General features: G+C 48.5%; 1 pseudogene; it reads right to left on the bottom strand.

Moving 5' to 3' along the window:
- Nucleotides 1–9,691: 9,691 nt before the first annotated feature.
- On the bottom strand, nucleotides 9,692–10,589 carry LOC138682969 (olfactory receptor 14J1-like; annotated as a pseudogene).
- Between the last annotated feature and the right edge of the window lie 17,350 nt (nucleotides 10,590–27,939).

Below are 27,939 nucleotides of genomic sequence, written 5' to 3'. Positions count from 1 at the left end.
CTGTCTTCCCAAGGCCTGGAGATCAGGGCTTGGCCTTTCTGCTTCATAAAACAAACCAAATATTTTCTCAGCATTATGGCCACCTTCACAGTGCTTTTGCCTACCTGCAATCACAGCCTCCAAGTACCTGCTCTAACGAGTCCCTGGGGAGGCTTTGTCAGTAATGGCCCTCAGTGGGGCCCATTAATGCTTCAAGGTACTTTGCTTCTGACTTTGGCTTCTTGAGAAGTTTCTTTCCGTCTGCTCTCAGTAGCTGAGGTTCATGGACTCAGCCTCAAATACACCATGGGGCTCATTAGGATACAGAAAGTTCTAATGAGCCTTGTTTCTTCCTGCAATTTTCTCCAAGTCTTCAAGACTTGTACAGCTAATTACAAAAATTTCATAGTGTAGTTAAGGAGGAAGATTTCAAACTGCACCTAAGGCCATGATTTTTTTTTCTTTTAAAGAACAGTTTTTCTTACTTTTCAGTTTAGAGAAGAGGTGATAGAAGCATTCTGCAAATGATAAAGTTACAGAGTGTCTCCTCAGGAGGTCTGGACAGCCAGGAAAAGCAGTCCCTTGAGGTCTGACACTGGATGGACACCCTTGCGCCTCACCTCTCAAACCTCACCACTTCTGACATTGGCCACCTGGGGCTTACATCTCTGTTCCTTGCCTCAGACTTCTCCACTGATCTCTACAGCTGGAGGTTACAGCTCCATTGCACCATCTCCCCCCTGCTCTCCTTAGAGAACTGGCTGCACACAGGCCCAGAAGTATTTTTCCTATTTGCAGGCAAAGCAAAGAAAATCATGAAGAAGTTTCATAAACAATAAGTCGCACTCCTCAACAGCTTGCGAAGTACAAGCTGCCCCTGATGAGGCTGCCTTTCTTCTACAAGGGATAGTCTTATGAGAAATGTTTGTGATGGATACAAAAAAGTTAGAGATAAACACAATTAAGGAATTGGCTAATAAGACTATTCGACTACTGGAAGACAGGCAAGCTTTTAACTCCCTGAAGCTCAAAGCAGCTGCATAGGGGAGAGGTATCTGAATGAACAAAGAGCAAGGGAAGGAGAGAAGTGGAGCACAATGGAAAGGGCCTTTGCCTAGGCAGTCTGCATCTGAAAAGATGACTTTCACAAATGGTCGTTTTGTCAGGACAGGTGCAACTACATGAAAGACTACAGAAACTAAATACACCGAAGAACAGGCAGAATAGCGGTAACGAAGTTACAGGGAAAGACTGATATTTCTTTGGAATGTCCTCTGTAAAGGGTCATGGAATTGGTAGGGGTCTCTTGAGAGTTAACACAAACCAACGTTGCGCCCATCTCCTAAAGAGGCCAGAAGTGCAACCCAGGGAACCACAGGCTGTACAAGGTCACTTTGATGAGGAGTGTGCCATTGAATGACTCCTCATGGGTGACATTTCTGGGCACCTAAAAAAGGAGAACATTGGCATGGACTTCCTAAGGGTAAATCAGGCCTTGCCCACCTGACTGCCGTCATGATGAAGGAAGTGCATTTGTGCATGAGGGGAGCACAGTGGATGTTGTTTACTTCCACTTCAGCAAGACTTTTGGCACATTCTCCCTCAATATTCTTCTGCTCAAGTTAGGACATTTCGGTCTGGATGGATAGACAAAGAGATGGGCATAACACCAGTTGGATGATGAGGCTGAGAGCCTAGTGGTGAAGGGGTCATACCCTACCTGGAGGCCAGTGGGACATATTGGGGCATTGTGGGGCTGCACAAGGGACTCTCCTGGGTGCTGGGCAGTGTTACACCTGTACCCATGACCCAGAGGATATAACTCTAACCATGTTTGTTGATGGCACTGTATTGGGAGGACCATTCCTGTGCCTTGGGATGCCATTCAGGGGAACCTAACAGGCAGAAGGACTGTCCTGTCAGGAACGTTGTGAGATACAGGAAAGACAAAGGCCAGATCCTGCGCCTGGCATAGACTAAAACCCTGCAGTGGCAGGGGAAGGGGACTGCCTGGCCAGAGAGCATCTCTGAGGAAATAGCCCTGGTGGTGGGGGGGGGCAGAAGGCAAAACACGATCCAGCAGTGATCCACACGATCCAGGGCTACCTGGTAGCAAAGGTGGCCAGCAGTGTCCTGGAGAGTAGAAAGAGGAGCCTCGCCAAAAGAGTGAGGGAAATTATTGTCTCCCCTGCCCATCACTTGTCAAACCACCTGTACATTACTGTGTCCATTTTTGGGACTCTGGTTCAAGTGTCCCGGGTCTGGCTGGGGTGGGGTTCACTTTCTTCGTAGCAGCCCCTATGGTGTTATGTATTGCATTGGTGCCTCAAGCAGTGCTGATAACACACCAGCATTTTAGCTGTTGCTGAATAGTGTTTGCGCAGCGTCAAGGTCTTCCCTGAACACAGCTAGGGGTATGCCACACCTCCTAGACATTCCTAGGAATATCCACCTTCTTGTCCACAGGAGTGGGTTCCTGATGCAAGTTTCCTGGCATATCTGCAGACCAATGGGGTGCTTTAGGCTGCAAACAGAAATGAAAGCAAGCCTGTGACTGGGGCACTATCAGCTTAATTGCTACAAGAGAGGGAGATGGAGGGATCTCAGAGCTGCCAGGTTCCTGCTGAAGATTTAAGGTGTCTGAAATTGCAGCAGAAGATAACAGTTTTGAACTGGTGTAGCCTTTAGATCATTTCACATGTGATGGCTCTGCTCCCCCAGTTCAATCATTGGCACCTGGAAACCACCCCTGCTTTTCCTTCCTCTCCTCCCAAAACCTGACCAAGTGATGACAGGAAGGAAGGAAGGAAGCAGAAAGGCCCTAGGCCTCCATGACTCAGCTGGGTTCTGGCACTTGGAGGGCCACAGAGTCCTTCCATTGTGCAACCCATAAAGAATCAAGGTGGGAAGTGAGCCTGCAAGTCCGAATCAACAAGGTCCATGGACAGGCAAGGCTGTGTCTATGGCTGTGTCTGGAGACCAGTAGACCTACAGCATAGACCAAGCTGGGGCTGAAACTCAGGCCTAGGCTTCAATCGTCTCCTGGGCCCATGGGCAGAGGTGTGGGTGGAAGCCGCAGGTGATGCTGCCCAGGGCCCTGTCACTGCCATCTTAGACCCCACCTGCCAGCGCCCTTAATAGGCCAAATTCTCATTCCCTGATGTGCAGAGTCTGCTCTCTGCTACTCTTCTTCTTTCCATCCCTGGGGATCTGGGAGACCACAATTTCATGGTCACTATGGCCAAGGTTGACTCCAGTCTTCACATCCCTGACAAGCTCTTCCTCTTCTGGGAGTTCCAGGTCCAGGTGAGCATCAGACTGGATGGCCTACTTAGAAGCTGACTCACACAGAAGCTCCCACCTAATCAGTTGCCTATCCCATAGAGAATGTGCACACATATCTGAGCTGCCCTGACATCACACAAGGCATCCCCCACTTCTCATCTCCTCTGTCAGTCTCTCCTAAGTATGTTGTGTCTCAATTCACCAAATAACCCATGGGAGCTGTCCTTCCTCACCTCAGCTCTTATTCCACTCATGTCACAGCTCTGCCATGGTATGCAGCACTCCCCCTGTCCATGCCCCAGGTGGTAGGCTTTGATGCCCATTAGGACTGCAGCACCTCAGATGTGGCACCAGGGCCAAGGGCAGACTTGTAACAAGGAAACCTTCTGCCAAGTGATGGGAGCCCTTGTCTAGAAAGGCTTTGCTTCTCAGCAGGGGCCTGCTGGAATAGATGGCAGGTGGTAACATCATGGTGAATAAGGTTCCCACAAAGAGCAAAAGCTGCAGTCCCCAAGGCCAGAGAGAAACAGGCCTGGGCTGTGCAGCCCTGGCAGGAGAGGGGTTTGCTGTCCCAGGTGACTCTGCAGCACTGTGGGACCTGTGCCAGAGGTGAAGGTCATCTTCAAGAAGGACAAGTCCCTTGGGGAGGACAGCCTGTGATTCGACCACACTGTGGACATGATGCTGGGTTCGACCAGCTAGATAGCAGCTCCACAGAGAAGGACCTTGAGGTCCCAGAGGACAAGCAGCTGAGCATGAGCGAGCAATGCCCCCTCATGGCAAAGCCAACAACCTCCTGGGCTGCAGTAGGAAAAGCCTTGCTGGCAGAGGGAGGGAGGTGATCCTTCCCCTCTACTCAGCACTGCTGAGGCCACAGCTGGAGTGCTGTGTCAAGTGCTGGGCTGCCCAATGCATCATACTTGTTGACTTTCTTAAGCAAGTCCAGCAAAAGGCCACAAAGCTGGTTTATGGGGCTGGAGCATCTTTCCTAGGAGGAAAGGCTGAGAGATGTGGGACTGTTCAGCCTGGAGAAGAAAAGGCTGAGGGGGATCTTATTAATGGGTATAAACCTCCATCTGAACCCAAGAAAACAGTGTTTGACTGTGTGGGTGGTTAAACACTGGAACAGGCTGCCCGGAGAGGTTGTGGAGTCTCCATCTATGGAGGTATTCCATACTAACCTAGATAAGGTGCTGAGCAACATAGTCCAGCTGACCCTTCCTCAGCTGAGGGGGTTGAACTGGATGGTCTCCAGAGGTGCCTTCCAATCTCAACATGTCTGTGATTCTGTGAGTATAAAGGAGAAAAGTAAGACAGAAAGGAATGAACACCACATAGCCTTGACCACAAATATTGTGGAATCCCGTGGAGGAGACCGAAGTTGGAACAGGGGGAGAAGTGTGAGGAGGAAGGAGCAGCAGAGTTGTTTTGTACTGACTGTTAACCCCTTCTTCACCATCCCCCATGCTCCTCTTTTGGGTCGGCGATGAGTAGAAGAATTTGGGGCAAGGGAGTAATTTGAGCCTGGGGGAAAGTGTGAGGGCAATGGACTTTAACAATTTTGTCATTGTTTCTCACAATCCATACATTTTTACTTGGCATAAATTAAATTGGTCTTCCCCAAGTCAACTCTTCTTTGCCTGTGACAGTAATTAGTAAGTGAGCTCCCTGTCTTTATCATGACCCATGAGCTATTCCATCTTATTTTCTCCCTTTGGCCTTTTGAGTTGGAGTTGTGACTGGGCAGCTGGGTGGGTGTCAGGGTGTTGGGCAAGGCTAACCCACTACAGGACGACCACCTCAGGACTGCTGTGTCTGGTATGGGGCTCACCAGCACTGGGAAGACCCTGACAGAGTGGAGAGAAAGTTGCAGAGGCCAGAAGGATGGTTGGGGCCTGGAGCACATTGCGTACAAGGAGAGGCTGAGAAAGCCGTGGTTTGGAAAAATCCCTCAGAGCCAAACACTGGAGCAAGGACCCAGGCCAGTTGGTGAGATCTCTATCAGTGGAGATTTTCACCATCTGTCAAGACAAGCACCTGATGTAGCCAGAGGTGTCTGAGAATGGGCTTGGCTGAGAGTCTGGCTGTGGCACGAGCTATGGGACTTGATGTGTAATGAGTGTTGGTAGGAAACTGGTTCCCTTTGTATTAATAATGGCAGTAGAGCTGGGTATCCTAGAGACCTGGAGGAAGACAAGGGTGACCACGCAGCAAAGGTCCTTCCTCAGGGATGGGCTGTATGGCCACTCACTCTCTGGCTCTTCTGTGTTCATATGATAGGTGATCCCCAACACTGACTGCATTTGCCCCTTCTCTGTCCCCACCAGCCCCATGCCCCAGGGCACCATGACAGTCCTGGCTCTGGAGCTCCTCAACCAGCTCTTGCATCTCTCCAGCCCCTTTCCCTGTGCCAGATGGGTTCCCGCTGCCTGTCCTGTGATTAGAGAGTCCTCCTTTCCCTCTGAATACCTGGAATTAACACTTTTGCGTGATTCCACCTGGGCAATTTCTCACTCTGTGGAGCTCCAGTCACACCCCAGGCACACACTGCCCATGGAGATCCCTTGGGATATCCAGGCAGCTACAGATTCCCCTCCTGGAAGATGGCTTCTGCCCTGTCACATGTGGGAAAGGACTGGGTTTGTATCTCAGTGACCATTCACCATCTCCTCTGTCACCAGGCACCAACAGGTGAGTCCTAAGTCCACCCCTCTAGCAGGTCACAAGATGACAATGAGCTTTTTGCCCTTGAAACCATGGATCAATAGGCCTTTTTGAAGTGCAGCATCTTGGGCCTGTTCCTGAAACGAGGCTTGGAAAAACAGCCCTACCATCAGGCAGCGCACAGGGAAGATCCCTTTTTATTACAGAGATGCTGTGAGGGAGTCAGCTTGGACCCAGTGTTACAAAGACACATATTTGTATGGTCCTCCAGGTGAGACAGAGGAGGTTCATGCTTCACATGAAGTACGGGAAGTCCAAGTATTGGTCTACGAACATGAAACCCCAAATAGCAATAACAACAATAATAAAACAAAGTATGGGTGTACTATGGGAGTCACTTGTGGAAAAAGACTGGACGTTTACTGGTATTGAAAAATGCCCGTGAAATCACTTTCCTCAGGGCATTTTTGAGCTCCCTGTTCCTCATGCTATAGATGAGAGGGTTCACAACTGGAGGCACCAGCGAGCACAGCACTGCCACCACCACATCCAGGGATGGGGAGCAGATGGAGGGGGGCTTCAGATAGGCAATCATGCCAGTGCTGACATACATGGAGACCACTCAGCCCACAAGACAACAGCCCTAGCCAAGAGAACGAGGACCTCAGTTCTGGGTCTCAGCCCTACCAATGCCCTTGGCTTTCCACACCACAGGCTGTCCTATACTGTCCTATGTCAGTGATTGTTTCTCTGCAGATTTTAACTCTCCGCCCTGCTTCCCCAACTCTCTCTGACCCTAGGATATCCCAAGGTTTACTTAAAACTCTCTGTCCTCACTGTTCTTCAAACATAAAGCTGTAGTTTTCTGAGGGTTAGACAATGACTCTGAGTTCCCCAAAACCCATCTGGCTTCTTTCAAAGGCTTGTTTATATTCCTCTAGCACCCAAGATGTCCTAGCCCCAGGCTCACCTGAATTCTTACATGCAGGGCTCTCTCCCTGCACTACCACATTTCTCACAAACCCTTCCCTCTTCCCCTGCAGTGATGAAACTTCACCCCAGGAGGTCTGTGCATCCTCCACACTCATAGATGTTTCCTGAGGTCCACCCAAGTATGGGAAGTGAAGCAGGAAAAGAGCAAGGTCAGCTCACTTGGCATGATAACCACCCTCAGCAGCGGGCCTTCTCCATTTTTTAGGCATGCACATATGATAGAATAATCTCTTTCATCCCAGACTTGCAGAAGAGGGGTCTTCCTTCCTAACGTCTTCCCAGGACACACCTCCTCCTTTCCCCATCCACAGACATCCACTGCTTGCCATTGCTGGCCTCAGAGAGGGTTTCAGGATTTGCTAAAGCCATCAGCCACCTCCTTGTTTCTCACTGACATCCCTCGACCCTCTCTCTGAGCCCTACACATGGCCCATCACTGCTGCTCAGAGCCACTCACTCTTCAGAAGAGGCCTTGAGATTCTTGCATATTCCTGGAGCTTATTAACTATCTTCCTGGCTCTCTCCAGAGCTCATGGAAAACGTTGTTGTCTACAACAGGGCCTTTATGACCATCTTTTATGAAATCATTCTCTTTTTAAGATCTTCTCTGCAGAAAGAGTAGCCACAGAAAAGCACCAAAGCCACCACAACAGAACCTGAGTGAAGTGCCGGTAAGAAGCAGCTGAGCAACACCCAAGGCTCTGGCTTCCTGGCAAGGATTCTCTCCTGTTTGTCACCTCTTCTCATGAAAGGAACAGGAAAACTGTCCATCCCACGGAGCTCTGCTGAAGGAAGATGGAGCTGTACATAGCGAGAGGCAATATAAGTGGGATCAGCAGGTAGAGATGACTTTTGCAGGAAAGGCTTTGCGAGGGAGTACGCTGATGTCACCCAGATAAAAAAATGGAGACTGGGTAGTCTGCTGATGTGATGGTTAGAAGTGTCCTGGGATAAAAGAACATGGATGAGAGCAGGTGGGAGAGATTTGGTTTGCAGAGATTTGAGGTAGTACTTTCCGTGTCTGAGCAGCCTGAGGTTTGGAGCCAAGGAAAAATATAGAAGCTCTCAAGAACCTTTTGGAATTAGTGGAACTATCTAGTTACTGCTAGTTACTACTAGCAGTAACAGGACATTGCTGAAAGGGAACTTCTTTGTGTTCTCAATGATGAACTAAAGCTTTTTAATTTTCCTTTTACATGACAAAAATAGCTATGCATCCTCAGTGACTAGCCTCTGCTATACAATTCTTAGAACAAGTGTCCATGATGGCACCTCCTGGCAGCTGCTTCATGGCCCCTGTCAGCGCCCTGTCCCAGTGCTGGCCCAGCCCTACTGCCCATAAATGGTCCCACAGCCCCACTCTGCAGGCACAGGATGGGAAAGGGGAGAGTCAGGGCTGGGCACCTTCCCACCATTGTGATCCCAATGATGGCCTTCAGATCACAGTTCTGCCATGATCTTCCTACTTTTGCAGCTTCCCCAGCAGCCGACCCATGCCCTGCCGCAGCATTGTCCTACATGGGGTTTTGCAGACAGCTCTGCTCCAGGGTCCACCAGGGTCTGGGGAAGGAGAGATGCTGGGCAGGTCTGTCTGTTCCCCCAAACCAGCCGTTGGACCAGCAGGAAGATAGAGGTGGCCTCACAGCAAAACTCACTCGTAAAACTGGGGTGACCAGCAAGCGCTGGAAATGGCCATTGAGAGATGCTCGGGGTGACAAAGACCCTGAGCCAACTTTGCCATCTGTCCACACCACCAAGGGCACAGACAAGACTCCTCTCCCAAACACCTGCATGTCTTCCATGCTTTCAGCAAGACCTGCCTGTGCACCAGAAATACCCAGTGTCAGTTCTCACCCTGCATGGTCACACACTACAAGCTATACACCGATATTGTTCTCTCCTGGCACTTTCCAGCCCACACAGCTCACCCTAAACTCTTAACACTTCCCTTGACCTCTGTCCACCTCCCCTGCCCTCTCCCCAGCACAGCCCAGTCTGGGCTGGCCCCACAGCAGTGCCCACCACAAGGTGCTGCAGAGCTCTGGGCACTCACCCAACAGCCCCAGACCCTCTGAAGTACACAGCAACTCCTCGGGGATGGAAAGGGGTGAGCCCCAGGGGTGGGAGAACTCCATGGCACAAGGCCTGAGGAGATCCCCTTGTATGATGGAAATGCTGCTATGGAGGCCAGCTCTGTCACACAAGTGCCCACTGCCTGTCCTTGCCTGCGGCCACAGGCCTGCCACACAGCAGGACTCTAACCATGCTTGAAGAGCACTCAGGCCTTCCACCAAGCAAAGGGTTCAGAAGGAAAGCATGCAAGTGGGAAGAGAGCAGCTCGGGAAAGACCAAGCGCTGATGCTCCCTGGCAGTGGTACTGTGCCGGGACTCTTGTCTTCTTCCCCTCTGCACACAGGCACTGGTCCCTGCAGCTGCAGAGAAGGTCTTGGAGGAAGGATCTCAGAAAAACAAGTCACCTTTATTTTGGTTAAAGACACAAAGTGTATGGGTCCTCATTTGCACAGCCTGTGGGGCACACAAAAGGTGGATAGAGTGTGAATTAGAAGCCAGAGGAAGAAACATTTCTTTGTGGAAAGCATTCAGATGAGTAAAAGAAAGCAAAAAGAGCAATGAAAAACCACACTCAAAAGCAAAAATCACCGTAAAAAACCCACCAGAAGACAGGCTGGGTTTGTAATGAGATACGAGTCCTATGCAAAAGACAACAGGCAGTTTATTCCTTCTTAACAGTATCCAGTGATTAGTTTTCTCAGGGCATCCTTGATCTCATGGCTTCTCATGCCGTAGATGAGGGGGTTCACGGCTGGAGGCACCACTGAGTACAGAACTGCCACCAGCAGGTCCAGGGATGGGGAGGAGATGGAGAGGGGCTTCAGGTAGGCAAACATAGCAGTGCTTACAAACAAGGAGACCACAGCGAGGTGAGGGAGGCAGGTGGAAAAGGCTTTGTGCTGTCCCTGCTTGGAGGGGATCCTCAGCACCGCCCTGAAGATCTGCCCATAGGACAGCACAATGAAAACTAAACACCCAACAGCTAAAAAGACACCAACTGCAAGTACCCCAACTTCCCTGAGGTAGGCATCTGAGCAGGCAAGCTTGAGGATCTGGGGGATTTCACAGAAGAACTGGTCCACAGCATTGCCTCGGCAGAGGGGTACTGAAAATGTATTGGCAGTGTGCAGCACAGCATTGAGAAACCCACTGCCCCATGCAGCTGCTGCCATGTGGACACAAGCTCTGCTGCCCAGGAGGGTCCCGTAGTGCAGGGGTTTGCAGATGGCAACGTAGCGGTCATAGGCCATGACAGTGAGAAGAAAGTACTCTGCTGAGATCAAAAAGATGAACAGAAAGACCTGTGCAGCACATGCTGGGTAGGAGATGGCCCTGGTGTCCCAGAAGGAGTTGGCCATGGCTTTGGGGAGAGTGGTGGAGATGGAGCCCAGGTCAAGGAGGGAGAGGTTGAGGAGGAAGAAGTACATGGGTGTGTGGAGGCGGTGGTCACAGGCTATGACTGTGATGATGAGGCTGTTGGCCAGGAGGGCAGCCAGGTAGATGCCCAGGAAGAGCCAGAAGTGCAAGAGCTGCAGCTCCCGTGTGTCTGCAAATGCCAGGAGAAGGAACTGGGTGATGGAGCTGCTGTTGGACATTTTCATCCTCTGGGAATAGGGTGCTGTCAAAGTGGAAAAAAGACAGTGAAGAGTCAGGGCATTATTCTCTGAGCAATATCAAAGCCATTTCCCATAGACCCTCCCACTCTCACACACACAGACACTTTTCCATATCTAGGAGACCTTCCTTCAGCTCTGTGGCTGGAGCCCAGCTTGGTGCTGGCCGAGTGTGCAATGAAGAGCAGGGCCTCTGCCCATGGGCTCTTGAAAGGCAGCCCTGCTCTGCAGCAGTGGGTTCATGGGATCGGTGGGGGAAAGGGCCAGTCTGGTGTTTCCCTTTGTCAGCTGAAACCGCTCCTAACCCAGAAGGGCTTGTCAGCATCTGCACTCCCAGTGCTAACGAATCAGGAAGGTAAAAGCAGTTTAAGAGTTCTAGGGTTTTTTACAGCTGCCCACATCACCCCTGGGGAGTTTTCTTAGATCTCAGGAGCCTTCAGCATTTCTGCTGCACTCCGGGAGAACAGCATGGGCCAGGCAAGTCAAGAGGATTGCCCGTGACTTAGTGCAGAGAGAGAGGGAGTTGCTCTGTCCTTCTGTCTAGTTCCCACTTTCACTGTGCTTGCACCTTTCGGAGATGGACATTAATCACACTCCCATGCTTTACCCTGAAAAGCCACAGGACACTGCTGAGAGCAGAGATGTCCACTGCAGACCACCAAATGTCTCCCCCTGTCTCAAAGTCTCAGCACCCTGCTTCTAGCCAAGGACACATCGGGCTCATTTCACCAACCTAAAAGCATTTCCTCAGTCATAGCATCTCTGTGCTTCTCCATGGGGCTTTCAGATCACAGAAAGCTGCTATGAGACAGGTTTGCATCCTGCAGGGCAGCTGACAGCTTGGAAGGACACTCAGAGGTGACAGACAAGTGACCTGATGTGATGGCAGCTCTGTAAGGGAGAATCAGCTCATTCCCCAGCCCCACAGACAGCAGTGAGCATAACCCCTCAGATGATAGGAAAGCTGGGACACTTGTTCCCATGGACACAGCTGCATGGGAGGACCCACAAGATCAGTGTGTGACTCTGCAGCTGAAACTCCCACCCCCAGAGAGCCTGACAGCAGGAACAAGATAACAGTAGCACAGACAAGTGGAGAACCAAGGAAAAAAGCAGTGATTGACTGGTTCAGAGAGGCAGGGGGAGAGGCAGCTGAAGTCTCAGGAAAGAGTAACCCTCACCCATTTGTGCATGCCACCTCCCAAACACCAGCACAGCCAGTCAGTTGTTCTCAGTCCCTGTGCTCTACTTCAGGAGGCTCCTGTCAGACTTACTGATCACTCCAAGTTACAGCTCAGGAGTCTCAGGAACTTGTTCAAGCATGACAAATCCTTCTGCATTGCTCCTGAAAATTCCTGAAAACTAAGACACAGAAAACACAGACTCTGGAAAGCTCCTTAATTTTATAGCAATCCCTGGTTTGATCTCCCCTTGAAAAGTCCCCTCGGAAATGTCCTGGGGGTGATCTGGAGCTGTGAGCTGCCCTGACCCACACAGCACCCTCTTGCCAGCAGAAGGACCCTGCCCTGCTGCGAGATGCTTCTTCCACCCACAGCTTCTCCCCACTCTGATGTTGGAGCTCCCCAGGCAGGCTGAGTACTTACCCTGACTGGTGGCAGAGTCCCTGCTCCAGCACACAGACCCCTGGCCGCAGGGACCCTGCTCAGAAGGACAGCCCTGGGCACCCCTGGCTGCACACCCACCTTCACACTCTGCAGCCATCCCCGGGTGAAGGCAGCTGACATGCCCTGTCCCTCTGAGGGTGCAGCAGGGAAGCTGTGCTCCAAAGCACGTCCTTTTTCTCTACACTGCACAAACTGTGAGAGTCCTCCTGACAGATCCTGTAGGCTGTGAGATGTGCCAGCTTTAGGAGATCATTCCAGGAACCACAGCTGCATTGCCCTGCAGCCAGAGACTTACCCTGTTAAGGGCTGTGAAGATTTTTCTTCAGGTCTGCTCTCCTCTCTCCTCCCACCCCACACTGCTTTTAACCTCCCTCTCCCTTCCCTCTTCTCCCCTCAGTGCCCTCAGCCCTGCTGCGCTTTGCAGAGGAGCTGCTCCTGGGCAGAGCTGTCTCTCTGCAGTGCTGCCTGCTTGCCATGAGCTCCCTCCACCCCAGCCCAGCCCAGCTCAGCAGCAGAGGACCAGCCCAAGGCAGCACTTTCTCTGCCCCCTCTGGGCTCCCTCCAGGTGTCCCTGGGGCTCCAAGGGAACCTGCTGGGAAAGAGGCTGAAGCAATCACTGATGTTTATTCCCTCAGCTAGGTAGAGACACTTCTTTCCTGAAATAAAATTTTCTACTCAGAGGCAAAGTTACATCTACATGTGACCTTTTTTTTCTTTCCAGAAATATAATCCTTCTCTCAGAGTTACTTTTAATACCACTTTTTTCGTGTTATTTTTTAGACGGGGTACTCAGAGAGTGACAGGCAGGGATCTCCTTTACACCTAGAGACAGAAAGGATCCTTGGGTCAATGGTGGCGTTTCATCTGCATTTCTATTCATGGCATTTGAAGGAGACTCAGCTCCCTCCCATGCACACTACAAAGCCATAAGGAGGTGGGATTCCTCTTGACTGTCTTCAGGTAGGCACAAAATAGGCACCTGCATGGGAGCTCCTTGTCTCAGCTCCCATCTGAATTAATGGGGAGGAAAGGCAGGAGTCAGGTGTTCATATGCAAATACCTGGTGACATTTGAACTGCCAGAGGTGGTCCAAGATACATGTAGGTAACAGCAAACTGTAATGGAGAAGTTCAGAGAGGCAGGGCAAAATCTTGGGAATCATGTATGAGCCTGGTGGGAAATTCCTTTGGCCAAGTGACATGGCAGCTTATGCCCAACTCAAGGCCAAAAGAACCTTTTCCTAATCCTTATCTTTATGGCAGTTGATACAGGTATTCATATGAACGATTGCAGTCATGTGCCATATGGACAGCTAGGTCTCTCTTCCATCAGCTCAACTTACTATACCTCCACTGACTATAGTGGCATGTGTCCCATTTTCATCCCCACATTGCCTAACAGAATTCAAGGCAGGTACTCTATTTAATGTCCAAATCCAGAGCCACAGAGCTATACGAGATGTCAATGCTGGCAGGGACCTCACAGGACCTACAGGAAAGCAATTCCCATGCAGGGTGGTACATCACAGACACTCCAGACGGCATCACAGAGAGTGCGATTTGGTGCCTGTGTGCCCTTGACTGATGCCATCAGTCAGAGGCATCAGTCATCAGATGCCATCAGAGAGGCAAGGTCTGCTCCTTCTCCACCCAAGAGCTGCAGGCATTGCATGAACAGGAAGCATGTCACACAGGGGTTTTTACTCACTCCCTTGATGATACAATCAATGAAAAGACCAAGAATTTTCAAAGTGTTCCTGCATACATCTTGTCTTCAAGAACAGCATCCTCCAAGCACAGCAATGGTCCATATCAAAACTCAGTGGAAACACAGAAAGGAATTCAAGGGCACCAAGATGAACTTTTGGTACTTCAGGAAGTGTTACAGAAGAAAAAGAGATAAGGTAGGACCACTGCTGAAATGAGGAAGCCTAGGTGTAGATAGATCTGAGGTACCTTACGTCATAGCCTTGGTTACTACCAGCCAGGTCTCCCAGGCCTTTGAGCTGTGAGGCAGGACTCTGGAGGAAAACAACCAGCAGTGGATGGGGATCAAGCCTGGGGTTAGACAAGCAAACTACTCCCTTACCAGTCCATGGGAACCATAGGGGCTGCATCCAAGGGTGCTGAGAGGGTGTTTTTCCTCAGGAGGAGCTGGTCTGTTATGACCCCAGTAAGAATGGGATTCGGACACTGTGAGCTACCTTTTAGAATTATGTTCATCATCGTTAACACTCTGAGGAGAGAATCATGCAGATCATCTTCGGTCCCTTTAGATGGTGGGAACCCCAGGTGGTGTAGCATTGAACGGGCCTTCTGCCCAAGTGAAGCAAAGCATGCAGACCCCATCCATAGAAGACAGTCTCCTGTGTTGTTCATTCAAGCTACTGTAGGATTTTCTTACAAAACAAACAACTCTACTCATCGTCTCAACAGTCAAAGAGAAGTGATGTTTTCATGAGAACATCTTGCTGCACAGTTAGATACAGGCAAGGCCACGCAGCAGATATAATATCCAGTACAGAGTGGGACCTGCCTGCAGGCTTTTGTGTGACAACATGCTGCTGAGTTTGTCCTGTGGCCAAGGGATCTGTGCAGCATAACACAGGTCTGATGGCCGTGCTGTACGTGCAGCAGGGTGCAGCGCAGCGCAGCCCTAAGAATTCGATGTTCAATATTTTTCTGGTGTGGACCAGTGTTCAGGTTTCCCTGTGAGAAGTCTGTGGTCCAGTACGCTGTCACAGCTGAGATGTTGTGGCCCAAATGTGCACTGCCAGGAGGAGCTGGAGACCCATGGCTTGTCACAGAACTGTGGTGGTTTTGGACTAAATGAGATGTAGTGGGACAGCTTGCTGAGCTGTGGTGCTGCAATGGAGGGATACAGACTCTGCCCAGGGAACAGCAGGGACAATGAGGACTAGGCCCCCTTCATGAAAGGGAAGCTTGGATTTGTGGGGGTCCTCTCTGTGACAGACAACAGGTTGGACTAGCTTTTGTCATTTAGGATCAGAGCAGGAGTCAGCAAAAGTGACCTTGTGTTTGCAGTTACAAACTGCTTGCTCAGGGAGAGGAAGCAGAAAAGGACTTTTGTCAGCAGCCCCAGGAAGTCTCCAGGTTCATGAGCAGGTTCCTGTGGTGAACAACTTCAAGTGCCCTGGCATTCCCTGGCAAGGCAAAGCAACAGGGTGCCAACAGCCTGAAGTTGGCTATTGGGACAACTTCTTCAGGCAGCTGCCAGGTGGGCCACCAAGGGTGATTCTCACCTAGACCTGATCCTGGCCAACAAGGAAAAGCTGGTTAGAGATGTGATGATATTCAGTGTCAGTCTTGGCTGTCATGGCCATGAATTAGTGGGGGATGAGACACCAAAGGGCAGTGAGCAAGGCCAGCAGGAGAGCACAGACCTGGGACTCCAGAGGAGAAGACTTGGACACACTCAGGAGACTGAGACAAGTGGTGCCATGGGAAGCAGCTCTGTTGGGTGAAGCAGCATGGGAAATCTGATAGGCCTTACAAAACAGCCTCCTCCAAGCACAAGAAGGATCTCCCCAAATACCCTTGAAGAGAAGCAACCATCTCCGGAGGCTGCTTGTGTGAACTGACTGAGCTCCAGGGCAAAAAGGCAACAGGCAGGAGGTGGAAGCAGGGAAAGCTGCCGACAGAATGTACAAACCTTGTCCCAGGATGTAGGGATGATGCCAAAGCCAAAGATCCCATTGTCTTGAGAGATGCAGGGCAGGATAGAGGCAGCAAGGTAAGCTGATATTGGTTCATTAACCATAAAACAATAGATAGGGATAATGTGGGCCTTGTGCTGAACTTCCTAAGTGTAGGAGCAGGTAAGGCTGAGGAACTGAATGACTTCTTTGGCTGTGACTTCTGCCAGGCCTTTGTGACTGGCGACAGGACCCTGGAGGAAAACAACCAGCAGTGAGTGGGGATAAGTCAGAGGTTACTTGAGCAACGTCAGCCTTGAACAGCCCCTGGGAGTAGAGGGGAATCCTCCAAGGCTGGAGAGGGAGAAAGCCAATTTTGTAGCAAGGCTCACTCTCATCACTGTTGACAGATCCTGGAGATCAGGACAAGTCCCTGACGGCTTTCAAAGAAGTTGACAGTTCTCTTCCAACACAGGCCAGAAGATTACCAGGGGAACAAAAGGCTGTTTAACCTCCAATTGGAGAGCAGTGTGTCCCTGAGCATGTCCTCCTGGATGATATTTCTGGGAAGATGAAGAGGATGGTGACTGGGCATGGCCAGCATGGATTTGTCCAGGGTGGATCATGAGAGACCAACCTCATGGCTTTCTAGGATGAAAGGGCTGGATTTCTGGATGAGGGTGGATGATCAGTGGATGTCTTTTATTATATTATTGCATACAGGACATTTGGAAGGGTGGCCGGAGGGAGGGAGGGAGGGATGGATGGAAGGAGGGAGGGATGGAGGGATGGATGGATGGATGGATGGATAAAGAGATGTGCAGAACTGGGACTGATGGTTCAGACTCAGAGGGTCATGAAATATGGCTCACGGTCTGCCTGGAGCCCTGTAAGAAGTGGCACTGCAGACGTTTGCATCTTGACTGCATGCCTCAGCCTGCGAGATGGGGATTCCCCTGCTGCAGGTGGCTCTGCCAGTCCAGCCACATGGGTCTAGGTGGTGCAGACTCTACTTGAAGACATTCCTGTAACCCAAATACATTGGGATGAATGCAGAATTGGCTATTCAAAATCAAGCATTTTATTCACTTGGTCTCTTTGCTTTGACATCTTCTCACTTTGACTACACTCCTGAAATCTCTCTAATTCACCACAGAAAAATTGAAGACTTGTATTGGGTCTGGCTGCGATGGAGTTAATTCGCCCGGTAGCAGCCCTCCTAGTGCTGTGCTCTGCATCAGTAGCTAGAAAGGTGTTGATAACACACCAGTGCTTTGGCTACTGCTGAGCAGTGCTGGCACAGCATCAAGGCTGTCTCTCCAACATTTTTGCCCCCCTCAATGGCAGGCTGGGACTGGGCAAGATCTTAGGAGGGGACATAGCCAGGACAGCTGATCCAAACTAACCAAACAGATATTCCATACCATAGGACTCAGCTATAAAAGCTGAGTAAAGGGAGATGGAAGGGGAGCATTTTCGTCTTCTGGAGCAACCACTATGCATACTGAAGCCCTGCTTCCCAGGAAGTGGCCAGACATTGACTGCTGATGGGAAGTAGAGAATAACATAATTTGTTTTTCTTTGCTTTCGCATGCGACATTTGCTTTCACTTTATTAAACTGTCCTTAACTTGACCCACGAGCCTTTTGTTATATTTTCTCTCCCCCTGTCCAGCTGAGGAGGGGGAGTGATAGAGTGGCTTTGATGGGCACCTGGCGCCCAGCCAGGGTCAGCCTACTACAAGACTAAAGGCAAATTATGCCCAGGCTTGGCTCCTTGGACTGTTTTGCATGCTAATGAGCCCTCTGGTGCCGAATTCCTGAACTGCAGATCCTTAAAGACTGACCAAGCCTCTAGAGAAGTCAAAATTGGAAGCAAACCTCCAGGTTTGTGAGGGTGTTAGCAGGCCCTGCTGAACTCTGTCACTGAAGAGTCCATGCAGGGAAGGAGCAGACAAAGTTCCTGTCCCTGGGGGTTGGTGAAGCAGGAAGTTGGAGGCACTTGTTACAGAAGGAAATTTTACTGTGGCGGTCACTATGAAAGCCCTTGGTGTGCTTCAGCAAGCTGGATGGCCCAGCCCTGACCCCCATCCCCTGGGGAGGTGTAGGAGTCGGTCAGAAAATCAGCATTGTCTCAACATCGTCATCAGGAACATGAACAGTACATTACCTGACAATGGCCTGTTTGGAGCGCAGCGGCCGGTCCCGAGGACAGAATATGCGGTACAAGGTTCCTGGAAGGTACCTGGCTGGAACCGTTAGAGATAACCGCATAGCTACTGTCAAAAAGGATGGATTGCAACTGTTGCCATAACATCCATGAAGAAATCATGAACTTTAGACGAACTTTGCTTCATTATAATACCAAAACACACCTCCTGGTCGAAGGGTACCCGCCTCCAAGACTAACCACGCCTCGGACACTGACCCCGCGCCTGCATGATAGCCTCGCTCAAGAAGGGCGGAGATATGATAATTGTATTCTGAGAAGGGTGGAGACTCCTGAGGCAGAGGTGGAGCAAGGCGTGTTACTAAGCATAAAAGATGACTTCTGAACAACGGAAGTTGGAAGCTTCCCCACCAAGGACCATGACGATCGATGACGCAGCAACAGTTGGACCCGGGACCATTAGGACGTCGTGAGATCAGCGGTGGTAGCTATAACCTCTCTTTCTCCTCTCTCTAAACTTAACTTTACTTTTCTCCTTTCTTTCACCCATCTCTAACTATCGCGTGCCTCCTCACAGGCAATACAATAAAGTTTTACTGTGTGATTACTGCTATCCCCTCTGGTGTTGGTCACCTTAATTTTGCACTTTCGAGACCGTAGCAAACGAACCATCATGAGTCCACCGAGTGGACCGTGACATTAAACTGGCGTCATGGACAGGATCCTGAGAGACAGAGGGGTGCAGGTTTTGTGTAGTTTGTAACAGGGGAAGAATGTTTCGTTCCAGCCGCACCTGGCCCTACACCTGAAAGGGTGAGAGGTGTCCAGAAAGCAAGGGGGGCAATTTGGGATTCCCGCACACTGCACACACCTCAGTGTATTTCACCCCAAACTCGAATAGGCTCTGTCTATCAGGATCAAGTGCAAGGATCTCTTAGTGCAAAAGGGGGAACTGTCCTCATTAGATGAGGTTGACTACTGACTACCAGGGGAAGTTGAAGGGACAAGCAGAGAAAGTCTGCACTTGTGAGCAACTAAGTTTTGACTCCCCGAAGTGAGATTTTGTTCTCTTCAGCCACTCGGGGAAGAGGAGGGCGATGCAGCAGTTGTTGCATGTGTGGTGTAACTAAGTTTGACCTCCCCCAAGTGAGTTTGGCTCTTCACAACAAAAATGACTGAAAAGAATGGTTATCAAAACTCTCCATCAGTAAAAAAATCTTGACTCATTTTATGCACTCTTGGCAAAGTATGGAGCTCGACCCTCCCCACCTGGGGAAGAGTGGGCTCAAGACAATTGGGCAAATTTACAGAGTGTAAGAGACCGAGTGATTTCTATACATAATGAGGCTAGATCACGGTCAGGCAAGGGCAAAGCGATAATCTGTGCAGTTCAATTGAAGACCGCTATAAGTGGTGTAGCCAGGAAAACAAATCATAGAATCCCTTGAAAATTTGGTACAACTTTTGCAGAAAACAACCTCCAACCTGGAAGAGCAGTTAGCAGAGAAAGAGAGAGTAATTTGCTTGTACAAACAACAAGCAGAGGAAAAGGAGGAAGAAAATTGCTGTCTAAAAGATGCCTTGAAAGAAGAACTTTCAAAGTCTGCTGAATCATTGAATGAGACAGAAATGAAGATGGAAAAGATGGGTATTCGGCAAATAAGTCAGGTATACCCCCAAAAGGAACTAGAGGAAGCAAGGAAACGCTTCAGGGAAAACCCCCAAGTGAGGCCCTTGATTAAAGCAGAATATACTGATATAAATGATGAGGATAACGACCCACATATTACAACTAAAGAGATAACATACACTTCCACTGAATTGGCCAAAAAGAAAAGAGAATATGGGCGCCTTCCCAAAGAATCCAAAACAGAGTATGTGTGGCGTGTATCTTTAACTGGAGGGGACCAAATTCAGTTAAATGAAAGGGAAGCTAGTAGTTACTGGGGCCACGGTGTCTTTTTAACAACAGGGGATAGACGTGCCCCATGGTCCCTAACCCAGCGGGCTGCCTATTGGGCCGGAGGGCTGAACCCCTTAGACAGGGGAGATCCCCTAGCAATCACAGGCACAGCTGATCAATTGCTAGAAAGTGTGCACAAAGCAGCCTGCCTGCAAATGATACATGAAAGGAAGTTAGTTCCCGGATGTCAATCCCCAATGATGTTGCCAGTGAATCCTGAAATCATGACTCCTTTGATGAGGGGACTCCCAGAATCACTCAAATCTTCCGGGATTGTTCTCCAAAGGACCATAGCGTCTTCAGACCCTGTAGAAAAGTTGGAGAGCTTTATTAAAGGCAAAAGAGATGAAACTAATGTTAGCATAGATTCACCTTTCAATCATAGCTCGACTCCTTCCCACTCAAAACATAAAAGGATGTGGACATGGGGAGAGGTAGCACAGGAATTGATAGATTATAGCAGAAAATACAGTCCTGTGAGAACTTTGGAGGAGAAACCTAAAGGAATCTGTCAAATAGGAGCTAAAGATCTACCCCTATCTGTTAGTAAAACTGTAACCGCTCCCACTGACCCCGCCATTGTTGCTGACTACTCCTACTCTAAAACTGGGGGAGGAGGAAGACAGCCCCTGACTCGACAACAATGGTGGGCTTTGGGAATTAAAAAGGGAATTCCCAGAAATGTGATGGATGGTGTACCCCTTAAAAAACTGAGTAAAATGATATCAAAGTGGTATGGTCCGAAACAACACCCACAGCACTTCGGATCAAATAGAGAAATCTCTCCTGTCATGCCCACAGCCCCCCACCCGCAGAGAGCACAGGCGACGGGGAAAGTCAGCAGGGAAACTAGAACCTCCGTTCCTTAGCAGTGGGCGGGGGAACGGAGGATGGATTTACATCTGAGAGCTCACTAAAACTAACAGAGGAGATTTATTGATTACAGCTATTGTAGGTCCTAAGCATGCACCCGTAACCCTTTTAATTGACACTGGTGCACAGATCTCTGCCCTGACTGAGGAAGATGCACAGAGGTGTGGGGTGATTCCCTCTAAGCGAAACGCTTGTGTCTTGAATGTTTTAGGGTCATAACAGAAGTTATGAATGTTGTTCCGGTAAAGCTGATGCTGCTGGGAGAGGAGGCACGATCACTATTAACATGGTGGTTGGGAACATTCTGACTAACCTGTTAGGAATAGATGCCCTTAAAGGAAGGGGGTGGGAGGACTCAGAAGGATTGTTGTGGACTTTTGGGACGCCACAGCTGAACATCAGGCTACTTCAAACCGCACCCCCTCTGCCATTTAGCAAAGTAACTAGTGTTAAACAATATCCCCGCCCCCTGGGAGCAAAGGAATGTATCAAACCAGTCATACAGGAGATGCGGGAACAAGGAGTGGTGATAAATACCCATTCTCCTTTTAACTCGCCGGTATGGCCAGTGAAAAAACCTAATGGGAAGTGGAGGCTCACAGTAGATTTTCGAAGGCTGAATGCTAACACAGGGCCTCTAACTGCCCCACTCCCTAATATGGCTGAACTGGTAATAACAATTCAGGAGAAAGCTCATCCGATCATGCAACCATAGATGTTAAAGATATGTTTTTCATGATACCTTTGCAGCCAGAAGACAGAGATTGTTTTGCTTTTACTTGGGAGGGACAACAATTTACCTTTACCCGGCTGCCTCAGGGATACAAACACTCCCCTACACTAGCTCACCACGCTTTGGCCCAAGAACTGGAGAAAATACCAAAAGACGATGGCATAGCTGTCTATCGGTATATTGATGATATTCTTGTGGGTGGAGATAAAGAAAAGGAGGTGGGGGCAACCCAACAGAACATAATCTCTCATTTGGAGAACTTGGGTTTGCAAATTCCCCCAGAAAAGATCCAAAAACCCTCAGAAGAAGTAAAGTTTTTGGGAATTTGGTGGAAAGGGGGAATGACATGTATCCCACCAGACACCCTCACTTCTCTAGATCAGATTAAAATGCCTGAATCAAAAAAGGATTTGCAGCATGCTTTAGGGTTATTGGTATTCTGGAGAAAACATATCCCAGACTTTTCTATCATTGCCAGACCTCTTTACGATTTACTGAGAAAAGGGGCCAAATGGGAATGGACTGCTTCTCAGGAAGAAGCAATGCAATTGTTAATTTTTGAAGCAACAGTTCATCAGGCTCTTGGCCCTATCCACCCTACAGACCCTTTTCAGGTAGAATGGGGGTTTGCCACAACAGGATTGTCAGTACACATTTGGCAACGTGGTCTTGAGGGTGCAACCCACCCTGTAGGATTTTACTCCCGCGGCTTTAAGGATGCTGAGAAGAGATATACTGCTTGGGAGAAAGGTTTGTTTGTGGTTAGCATGGCTCTCATAGAAGTGGAGAAAATTACATGTCAGCAACCAATCGTGCTAAGAGGCCCGTTCAAAGTTATAAAAGCAGTCACTAACGGGACCCCCCCTCCTGACGGGGTGGCCCAGAGAGCCTCGGTACAAAAGTGGTATGCCCAGATTGAACACTATTGTAACCTTTTCTCAGTGACTGAAGGAGCTTTAAAAAACTTAGCTATCCAAGAAACGGAAAGCCTGGATGGCAGCCAAGACAAACCTATCTCAGTTATTCAGGTAGCCCCTCCTTTCTCCCACCATCAGTTAGTGAATGCTTGGTTTATCGACGCTTCTGCAAAACGAGAAGGAAAAGTGTGGAAATACGGGGCAGTAGCCCTCCACGCTACTACTAATGAACAGATAATAACAGAGGGAGAAGGGAGTGCCCAGGTAGGAGAATTAATTGCAGTATGGAGCGTTTTCAAGCATGAAGCACAAACCGCTTCCCCTGTCCACATATATACCGATTCCTACGCAATGTTTAAAGGATGTACTGAATGGCTCCCTTTTTGGGAGCAAAATGGATGGGAAGTTAACAGAATTCCAGTGTGGCAAAAGGACAAGTGGCAAGGAATCCTGAGCATTGTTAGCCAAGGGAACTTTGCTGTGGGATGGGTAGCTTCTCATCAAGTTGATGGGGGCTCGGCAGGAGAATGGAACAACAAAGCCGATGAATCAGCAAGACTAGCTCCTGTACAAAAGGACCAGATCACAGAAGATTGGGATCGTTTGTTAGAATGGTTGCATATAAAACGTAAACATACGGGAGCTAAAGATCTGTATCGTGAAGCCCTTGCCAGAGGTTGGCCTGTCGCTAGGGAAATGTGTAAAACCTGCATATCAGCCTGTGAACAGTGCCGTACACGGCTCGAAAGACACCCCCTAGAAGATGACCCTCTGCATTTAAGAGAGGGTAAAGGCTTGTGGGCTGCTTGGCAGGTAGATTATATAGGCCCCTTTAAGAAATCAGGAGGAAAACGCTTTGTGCTGGTAGGAGTGGAGATAACATCAGGGCTAGTCCAAGCCGAAGCTTTTAACAGAGCTAGGGGAGAAAAGACTGTGAAAGCACTGCGTGAATGGTTTGGAACTTTTCCAAAACCACAAGAAATACAATCTGACAATGGCTCCCACTTCACAGCCAAAATTGTACAGGATTGGGCACGAAGGGAAGGGATTAAATCGGTCTTCCACACTCCATACTATCCACAGGCCAATGGAATTGTAGAAAGAACAAATGGTCTCTTAAAACGACTCTTGAAACCACAGGAGGGAAATTGGGATGCCCGCCTATGGGAAGCTGTCAAAGGTGTAAACGACAGATGGGGGGAAAATGGATGCCCCAAAATTACTGCCTTTTGCCCGAAGGCTCCCTCTCTAGTTCCCTCATTAAAGGGACCAGATGATTCTAAGAATCCAGCACATTTCCCTGGACAACCTGTCCTGGTAGAACTTCCCACCGTAGGAAGTGTATCACTGGTACTAAAAACCCCACTGAATGTATACTCATGGGTAGCATCCGATGCCCTAGGGAAGGAGCATCGGATAAATACTCGCTGGATAATTCCATCATTTTAATTTTCTGTATAGTATTAATCTCTTTTGCCTCAGAGAGGCAAGTTTTGTTTCTTTTTGTTTTACAGAAGAACTCCGAGGGACGCCAAGAACAGCATGAATTATGAATCACTTAATTAGACTAGTAGTACTTTTTTTGTATCTCACCACTAATCTGTAACCAAAAGAATACAGAATGGCCATGGTCCCAAGCTATTGTCCAGTATACTTGGAGTATGGGACAGTATCCCAAAGACCGTCTCCCAAACTTAGCCACTGTAGTAATGCATGATTCTGAAGTGTACCACCCACTTGAGTGGGGGGAATGGGACAAAAAAGACTGGGTCCGTGTCCTGACTGGAACGATTGGAGAAAAAATCCAAGTGGGATGCAGAAAGGTGGAAGGATCTCTTCATGAGAAAGCCTCTTCAATTACGATCTGTGGAAATCTGTTGGACCCTAGTTCCAACATCACTGCGAAACTCTGTCCTACTACAGGGTAGAGGTGTAACAAGCAGGATTGTCTCATTATGTGTTGCCGTCAAAAGAATGTCGGTAACTACTCCCTAGACCCAAGTACCACTAATGTTGAAATCACCAAATCCTGTATTAAGGAACAAGGAGATTGTTGGTATAATTTCACTTTGACCAAGTCAGTCTACGTGGTGTGCGATTGGTGATCTAATCCACCAACAGGAGGGCTATCAGGCCTAACTTTTAAATTCAAAATTAATGCTGTAACTAGTCCTGTAGTGATGCTTGTTGCAGTAGTCACGCACAATGGCATAGATACCCTTTTCACGCTAACTGACAAAGATGAAGTTATACCCTCTTTCACAGTGGTACAAGGAAATAACATTACAATGAGATGCAGACGGATCACTGAATCTCACATTGAATCCACAGACAGTTATGGAATTGGACCACATGGCCCTATTTTGTTGTGTAAAAATCAAAACCTAGACTGTTGGCTAAATTTGACTGCTGTGCAATACTCTTATAAAGTTATATGTGGTAAAAATAACACTAAATACTGGACAGGATTTAAAATAGACGTTGTAATACCTACTACCCAACCAACTGTCGTGCTTAGCCGAAAAAACCCTTTGAAATTGGACCATATGTGATCAGAAATACGGGCCTACAACAAATGTTGTTTAACCCGGCATGGTCTCTCAAGCAAGTTGAATTGTCATTGCAGAACAATGTTTCAGACATTCAGCCAGCTTGCTCACCTTTCCTAAGGACCTCTTACGAGGGATGGACAACCTGGCTGCAAAAACGAACTCTTCCCATAAGAAGAACACGGAGAGACCTAACCAGTGTTTTGGGAACAGGATTGGGAGTTTTAAATAGCATCGGTTCGGAAGTAATAATGAACAAGTTGGCTACCTCAATTAGTGATTTGGCTAAATTACAACAGCCTTTGCGATCTTCTTTATTGGCTTTAGGGACTAACCAGTGGCTGTTGTCAAATAGATTACCAAAATGGGAAAAGGTAAATGTAAGGGAAAGGTATCCTCCCCACCGAAATTCGGAAAATAATTTGGGACAGTGCCACTGATTTTGAGAAGGAACTCCAATCCTGGTGGAATCTGGTGAACTTTACTTATGATCCCATTACAAACCTAGCTACAATTTTTGTGCTTACTATATATAATGCTACCATATACCCAATTTATCCCATTATTGCATTAGGGTTGAACCACAACGGAACTATACTCTCTCCCTCTGAGCATAGAGTATGGGCCCGAAAGGTGGATGAAAAATGGCAAACTGTTAATTTGGAATCTTGCATTGTACGAGAACAACAAGGATTTGTTTATGAAGGTAATGCAATTGAGGCGCAAGATATTTGTTTAGATACTGAACAAAATATCTGCCATTTTGAGATTCATCCTAATGAAAACCCTGAAACAGTACTCATGTATATCAGCAAAGGCTGTGTATGTTTGAGGACTGTTTGTGACTCTCTATCTGTAGATGAGGTAGTTGTAGAGACTAAAAATCATTCAAATTTTTGTGTTTGTAATTTTACTAAGATTGTTGGCTGTGATTTTTCCTGTTCAGCCCCAGTCACATCCCACCAACTTTTGCAATCTAACTATATGTTGATTGATGAATTGTTACCTATACCCATTGGAATGAATCTCACTTTGGTAAAACAGTTATTACAACACAAGGATTTGGTTGAGATTTTGGGAAAAATTAGGGAAAACGGACAGAAAACCTTAATAACTGTTCATCATGATGTGAAAGAAATACACCGAGTTTTAGAAAGAGTGCAAAAGGATGCAGAACATAGATGGTGGGACACACTTTTCGGATGGTCGCCTACTGCTACAGGCATCCTGAACACGTTGTGTCACCCCATCGTGGTTCTCTTGATATTGGTATTGAACAGTTTGGTTTTGTCAGCAGTATTGTATGCCATAACCTGGAAAATGATGAATCGGTTAACACGTTTGATGTCTATATTGAAAAAATATAATATGCTTGATGTCCCATCCAATGTAGACATCCCCAAATCAATTGCTAAACAGTTTTGATTGTAATTGATATCACTGTAATTTCCTTTTTATCTTCTCTCCTTCTCTTTCTCTCTCTTTTCTTTTCCTTTTCTTCTTTTTCTCCTTTATCATGCTACCACCAAGCGGTCCTGACGACCATGTTGAGTCACGGGGTGGTGTAAGAGTCGGTCAGAAAATCAGCATTGTCTCAACATTGTCATCAGGAACATGAACAGTACATTACCTGACAATGGCCTGTTTGGAGCGCAGCGGGCGGTCCCGAGGACAGAATGTGCAGTACAAGGTTCCTGGAAGGTACCTGGCTGGAACCGTTAGAGATAACCGCATAGCTACTGTCAAAAAGGATGAATTGCCACAGTTGGCATAACATCGATGAAGAAATCATGAACTTTAGACGAACTTTGCTTCATTGTAATACCAAAACACACCTCCTGGTCGAAGGGTACCCGCCTCCAAGACTAACCACGCCTCGGACACTGACCCCGCGCCTGCATGATAGCCTCGCTCAAGAAGGGCGGAGATATGGTAATTGTATTCTGAGAAGGGTGGAGACTCCTGAGGCAGAGGTGGAGCAAGGTGTGTTACTAAGCATAAAAGATGACTTCTGAACAACAGAAGTTGGAAGCTTCCCCACCAAGGACCACGACGATCGACGACGCAGCATCAGCTAGACCCAGGACCGTCAGGACGTTGTGAGATCAGCGGTGGTAGCTATAACCCCTCTTTCTCCTCTCTCTAAACTTAACTTTACTTTTCTCCTTTCTTTCACCCATCTCTAACTATCATGTGCCTCCTCACAGGCAATACAATAAAGTGTTACTGTGTGATTACTGCTATCCCCTCTGGTGTTGGTCACCTTAATTTTGCACTTTCGAGACCGTAGCAAACGAACCATCACGAGTCCACCGAGTGGACTGTGACAAAATCTGGGGAGACGCTGGCAGTTTCGAGGCGCCCCATAGATCCGGGAGATGATGGCGGTTTCAAGGAGCCTCATAGATCTGGGGAAATGCTGTCGGATTTGGGGCACCCCATACATCCTACGAGACACTGGTGGTTTCGGGGCACCCCATAGGCCCTGGGAGTCACTATGGTATTCAGCATGCCACACAGATCCTGGGAAACATTGGCGGTTTTGAGGAGCCCCATAGATGTGGGGAGATGATAGCAGTTTCCAGGAGCCCGTTAGATCTGGGGAGATGATGGCGGTTTCAGGGAGCACCTTAGATGTGGGGAGATGATGGTGGTATTGAGGTGCCCCATAGATCTGGGGAGATGATGGCTGTTTCGAGGCGCCCTGTATATCTGGGGAGATGCTGGTAGTTTCAAGGTCCACCATAGATCTGGGGAAATGCCATCGGATTTGAGGTGCCCCATAGATCCTACGAGACACTGGCGGTTTCGGGGCAATCCACTAGGTCCAGGGAGTCACTATTGTATT

This window comes from Haliaeetus albicilla, chromosome 30 (assembly GCF_947461875.1).
Source record: "Haliaeetus albicilla chromosome 30, bHalAlb1.1, whole genome shotgun sequence".
NCBI lineage: Eukaryota > Metazoa > Chordata > Aves > Accipitriformes > Accipitridae > Haliaeetus > Haliaeetus albicilla.
Note: the sequence above shows the minus strand (reverse complement) of the source record. Positions and strands in the feature narration are given on the sequence as shown.